Source organism: Biomphalaria glabrata, chromosome 4 (assembly GCF_947242115.1).
Source record: "Biomphalaria glabrata chromosome 4, xgBioGlab47.1, whole genome shotgun sequence".
Lineage (NCBI taxonomy): Eukaryota > Metazoa > Mollusca > Gastropoda > Planorbidae > Biomphalaria > Biomphalaria glabrata.
This window is the reverse complement of record NC_074714.1, coordinates 56,435,496-56,442,000: the sequence shown is the minus strand read 5'-3', so window position 1 is coordinate 56,442,000 and position 6,505 is coordinate 56,435,496. Positions and strand designations below refer to the sequence as shown.

General features: G+C 31.0%; 1 long non-coding RNA gene across 2 annotated transcripts; it reads right to left on the bottom strand.

The window, feature by feature from the left end:
* Window positions 1-273: 273 nt before the first annotated feature.
* On the bottom strand, window positions 274-6,192 carry LOC129926073 (uncharacterized). Of its 2 annotated transcripts, XR_008777757.1 has the most exons (5): window positions 6,016-6,192; window positions 5,884-5,918; window positions 4,635-5,042; window positions 2,654-2,781; window positions 274-1,062 (listed from the first exon to the last, which is right to left on the bottom strand). It is a non-coding gene; the product is annotated as an uncharacterized LOC129926073 (long non-coding RNA). The 2 variants fall into 2 exon arrangements; XR_008777758.1 differs by lacking the exon at window positions 2,654-2,781.
* Between the last annotated feature and the right edge of the window lie 313 nt (window positions 6,193-6,505).

Genomic DNA, 6,505 nt, shown 5'->3' with positions numbered 1-6,505 from the left:
AGATAACTAGATCTATTCCGCCCACCATGTTGTTTTTAAGCATATTGATCTCCTTTATCTATATTGAACTTCAAATAACATGTTTTAAAGAGAGTGTTTTGTTCTTATGCGTTCAACTATGTTTTTTTTATTTACTCAAATGAAGGTCTAAATAAAATGTTAATAATCATTTGATGAACAACTTGTTATTTCCTTTTTTTTTTCTATTTAAGAAATTATCAACAACAAAATATATATTAACAATTAGATTTATTTTTTATCTATTAAGTCACCAAGCAAAGCGAAATATTGATAAAATAAAACAAAAATATACACGAACATAATGAAACACGCATCTATATCTACACGATATGTTTAATTATTTTTCTTTTCAACAAAAGTATGCATTGTGAGTAAGTGATCTATACTATATAGAGCAATGACAATAAATTATAAAGATCTAGTACGGGAAACGTATTACTATAAGAAATAAGCATTTTATTATAGAAGATTAACAGTATCTTAAAACTTTAATTTTTATCTGTTTATGATTAAGACTACACCACGAAGAGAAAAAATTGTATTGAGCTGACACAGATCTAGTGACGACGTAACCCCTTTCTCGCTCGCCGTTAGGTCTTCTCAGTCCGTGATTATAATACTTACCACTACCCCTGGCCCACCTCTCGGGGGGGGGGAGGAATATGTAGAGTGTAAGAAAATCTTTGTTAAACGAAACATAATATAGCACCTGTTAATCTGTTATGTTTCACACTCCGAATTATAGTTTGGGTAGCGCGGGGAACATAAGCCTATGTTTAAGAAACAGATAAATAATAAATAAGCATATACACTACATACACACTGCCTAAATTTCCAGACACCACTATTTAGTTGTACAACATAATATTATGTGTTCATAAGATTTCGTGGATAAATGTGCTTTATGTCATCAGCATTAATTTGTGATCTTTAAGGGAATTTAAATAGCTTTTTCAGGTGATATACACTGTTACTTGACTCCAAGAAGAAGTTATTGGTGTTGTGATGAAAAGATCAACATCTAGCAGAAGTCTGACAATCCTGGAGAAAGAAATGAGATGAATAACAGCCACTGATCTTTTTACCATTAAAATTCATTATATTGATATGAATTCAGACATGAATTAAATACCAAACAAAAGACTTTCTTTTTTTTAAACATATACCAACATTAAATCTTAATTATAAATTGAAAACATTGTTTAGAACAAACATTTAATGGAACTTTTGGATAATGCTCAACTGACCAGAGATATACTTATTCTAAAGGAATTATTATTTGATATCACTTTGATGCATTTGTAACTGTATTTCTATATGTGGATTATGTTTGTGTAACAGCTATGAAGGATATCCAGCATTTTCTCATTCAACCAGTGATTTGTAACTGAATGCTTGAAGTTACAGTATATTATTATTATTAAAATTGGACTCAAGTCAGTGTGTACTATTTATATTTGTTACATGCTAAGTGTAGGTCCGGGACACAATAACACAGACCATTCTACATTTTGATGACCAGCAAGTCAGTGTGTACCATTTATCTTGGTTACATTACAGGTGTTACTAGTTGTTCTTAGCTAGATATCAAATTCATACTTTCATAGTGCAAAACCTATCAGTTTTGAAAAATATAAATTAAATTCTCAAAGATATGCCTTTTGAGGTCTGAATTTTCTTGAGCTGTATAGAGGAGACTCTTGCATTACTAACCATTGCTTTGACATCAGCATTTTTTCATTCATAATACAACTCAGGTTGTTGACAGACTGTAACAGACATCCATCCAAAGTAATAGATTGTCTACTAGGCATTTTATTATCATAATCTGGTTTAGTAGCCTGCTAGCCCAATTTTAGACTGACATTTTTAAAAATGAAATAGAAGCTAAATATCATCAGCAAAATTCAAATCCTCTAAGTTTAATAAATCAATTAAGATAATTTTTAGCAGAATGCCTTAAAGAGCTAAAATTAAATCAATTTTATAAGAAAATGATCAATATGCCTATTTTACATAAGGGGGATGTACTGTGAAATTTCAATTTTTTTATATAACTTTATAGTTAAGAAGATAGGCTTTAGGCATGTCTAGTCTAGTCTTTTGGGTCTCTATGGAGATGGTGGCCATCTAAAAAATAAACACAATGTTTAAAAATAACTTTTTTTATATATATTTTTAATTAGTACAAATTTTATTAATTTTTTTCTAACTTCTATCACAGTCCCAAACATTGACAATGTGATAAAGTGACCCCCCCCCCCATTATGTTTGCCTTTTTTTTCATTTCTTTGGTTGGATTTTAAGTACATAACTTTGGATTGTTGTACTTTTCAAATAGAGTGGTCTCTAATTTTTCTGCTTTTTTTCTAGTTAAATCAGCTAACCCATTTTTTTTACCACAGGTTATGTTGTGTCAACTAGTTTCTGTATATTTCAGTTGGTATTGTTTGTAGTTTGCTCATAGCCTGAGCAAATACTGATTTCCTAAGTTTATTATAAGTGTAAAAAAAAAAAGGTAAGAAAGTGAAGCAAATCAGCTAAACCTTACAAAAAAGAAGAGTAATATATTTACTTTATTTTTTTTTATTTGTTAGAGGGACATTTTTTTAAACAGAATAAGTACATGTACATTTTTTAATGACGGTCAACTCTCCACAATGTGCTCTTTTTATTTTAACATTTGTTAAGTCAAATCTTTACACTCTAACAAGTGTCAAGATGTGAGGCCAACATCTTAAAATATCTTTGAACAGTGTCCTAAAAAAAGAGCAAAAATACACAAGTTAATAAAAAGGTAAAAATTATGAGTAAGAAATAAAAACAAAAATACGCAAGTTAATAAAAAGGTAAAATTAAGAGTAAGAATAGACAATCTCTAAACTTGTAACAAAGTTTCAGACATGATTTTAATCTAACCAAAGCCATTTAAATCAAATTTAGTATTTCAAAAAAATTTGAATATAGACATTATTCAACATTATTTACAGAAATGTATTGGTGACCTTCAAGAAAGGAAATATGAACAAGTTCTGAACTCCTATTGGGCTGTCAAATGAAAAATGAACAAATTGCAGAATCTTAATGAACTGTCAAGGAGATATGAACAAGTTCCATACACCTAATAAGTTCTCTAAGGAAACATGAATAGGTTCTTAACTCCTAATGAGCTGTCTAAGTAAACATGAACATGTTGCAGACTCCTTTAGTTGTCAAGGAATTATGAATGAATTTCAAACTCCTTATAAGTTGTATAATAAAATATAAACAAGTTGCAAACTCCTAATGAGCTATATATTATGAAATATGAACAAGTTGCAAACTCTTAGTTAGTTCTCTAAGGCATTATTTTTCTTAATGGAACACTTCACACATTTTGAGTCATTAGCGAAACATTTTTTTTTACAGAGATAAATTTATGTTGTGGTTACTAGTTAAATAGGGTTCTACAGAACACAGTTTGGGAAACACTGATCTAAGAAAATATGAACAAGATGCAAACTCCTGATGAGCTAAGAAAATGTTAACAAGTTGCAAACTCCTAATGAGTTCTCAAAGTAAGTATCAACCAGTTGACAACTCCTTGTAGTGTATGGTTGTTGACCTGAAGCACCAAACTGCTGCGTCCTGCGGGAGGTTAGGACTAGGAAGTAATTATCTTCAACTCTGAAGGAACATCCGAAACATGTAAAACATTTTACAACAAACAAAACAGAACTTGAATTACATTATAAAGAAAATCAAGTTTAAATGAAATGAATAACTGTAATCTATCCTGGGGGAAAGCCTAAATGTAATAAACTTAGTAATAATGAAAAAATTGTATTCCAAAGAAAATCTAACTCACTAAAAAAATGTACTTTCAAATAGGCATTCTGGAGTCAAGAACACTAATGACAAGGCGGCTTATCTTGCATCATTCTCATTGCATAACTAACCCTAATCATAAAACACACACACACATATCAATGATACCATAACACTCCTAAAAAGTTGTCATAGGAAAGGGTTCCATACTCCTAATGAGCTGTCTAAGAAATTAAAAAGAAATTCAGAAATACTAATGAGTTCAAAAAGGAAATATGAACAAGCTGCAAACCACTAACAAATCCAGAACCTTTAATAAGGAGACATGACAAACTGCTTGTTAACTGTAGGCCACAAAAACAGATTTATAACCTTAATATCAACTTTCCTATAGATTACAAGGACTGAAAAGGGAACTTTTTTTTAGACTTCTATAAGATAAGCATAGGTGATAAGAATGTTTTACTAGATTTTTATGCGCTAAAAAGATTTGATCAGATTGTTTCACCAGACATCTATGAACTTTACAAAGTTTGATCAAAATGTTTCACTAGACTTTTATGCATATTACAAAGTTGGGTCACAATTTTTCACTACACTCATATGAACTAAACAAAGTATTATCAGAATTTTTCACTAGACATTTATGCACTAAACAAAGTTTAATCATAACGTTTTACTAGACTATATTCAAAAATCATAGTTTGATTACAATGTTTCACTAGACATTTAAGATCCATTTAATTTAAAGTTTAGTAAAAATGTGTCATTAGACTCCTATGTGCTTTAGATAGTTTCATAGTTACCTGACTTTGGTTCGAAAAGTAAAGGCTGTTGGTCATTGTGCTGGTCATATGACACACTGCTTGTTAACAATAGTGTGCTCCCAGATTCTGAAGGCCTTTCAGGACTTGTCCCAAACAAAGAAACCACTTTTTCATTTTGTTTTTGGATTGTTGCTAAAGCATGATGGAAACTCTCTTCAGTAGGTGATGTTAGCTCTGCATGGTGCTGCTTCATATGTAGATCATTAGATGAACTGTGAATGCTGATAATATGCTGTGTAAATCATTAGATGAACTTGGTATAAAAATGTGATTGATCATTACATGTTTATTTATTATGCAATAGTAAATCAATAGCAGAACTAAGAACACTGATCTGTAAGCAGTCAGAAACTTTTTCTATATCAGCAGCATGTACATTCCTTTGATCTAAAAAAAAAAAAGTTGATAAAATATTGCAGCAAAAATTACATTTTAAAATGCAAAATTTAAAATATAAAAAGTGTAATGCATAAGTTAAATGTAATATAATGATGGTATCCTTATCTTGAGTCCACTTCCTCATTAATGTTTTGTCAGCACTCACTAAAAGAGAAAACTAAGCTGTTTTGAGTACCATTTTATAAAGTTCTTCAGAAGGTATTGGTTGTAATTTGACAAGATGCTTTCAAAGGTTTCTAAACTTATTTAAGTTTCAGTACTCAGGCAACATTGTTCTGATGAAGGGCTGCACTGTATTGCTGTGAAACATCATTTACTAGACAAAAATGACAGTGCCTAACATTTGGCTTGGCAGTTTTTTTGGTACTGCTGCCAAGGTGGCTGATGACATTTCTCATCACAAACTATTAGGATGGTTCAACATTGATTTTTTTCCATTACATTGTCAAAGTTTAGTTAGCCTTTCCATTTTTTTATCTTTTCTAGAAGTCAGAATCTTTTTATATTTCTATAAATATGGGTGAACAGACTTCAGACAGATCTTTTTGGAGACAGCTTGCCACTCAATGCACCAAACAGAGGGGGAGGATCTAAGTCTAAAAGTATGGTTATTGTTTATTTAGTTGTTTTTTTTTGCTGCTATACTTGCAAGCATGCCCCTTGTATCAGTGGGTTGAAATCAATCACAATTGAATTTAATGTCCAGCTTTGTTTTAAAAACAAATTATTCCAATACAACTTTTGAGGAGTACACATAATAACTATTATTTCATAAGAAATATCTAGTCATTATTATTTGGTTGTTAATGCATAAATTTAAATAACATACCTGATGTTTCTGAAGAGGGATCACCAAATCAAATCCTGTAAACATATATATATATATATATATATATATATATATATATATATATATATATATATTCTGCGGCATTTTACATCTGGAGAGACGATCTTTTACCTTTGCAACTTCTTGTGTGACTAAAGAGGCCAATCCTTGATACACTGCTGCGATCGCAGGTTGGGTATATATAATCACCAGGCGCCGTTGCATTTTTACCCTTCTTTCTGCTTCTGTTGTGTATGACATCTGCAATCCGTGACCCTTCCTTTATGCTCTCTCTCCATATATATATATATATATATATCTGAAAAAATATTATAAACTATGATAATGAATAATGTTTAGTAGTCTAAATAAAGATCTTTTAAAACCATCTATTTTTAGAAATAAAAAGTAAAGTGTTAGCAGGTCAGGAGGCCCTGACTCCGGCTCCAAGTCAGGTCTGGGCCTTTCTGCTAACTAGAATTTATATCACAGTCTGTAGGCAGATGGTAGCACTACTGGGTGGGTTTGATCTGTACATCTCAGTCTGTGACCAAGGAGCTAGAGTTGCCTAAACAACCAGACAGCACAACTAAACTAATTAATCAAATGATGCACATGGGGA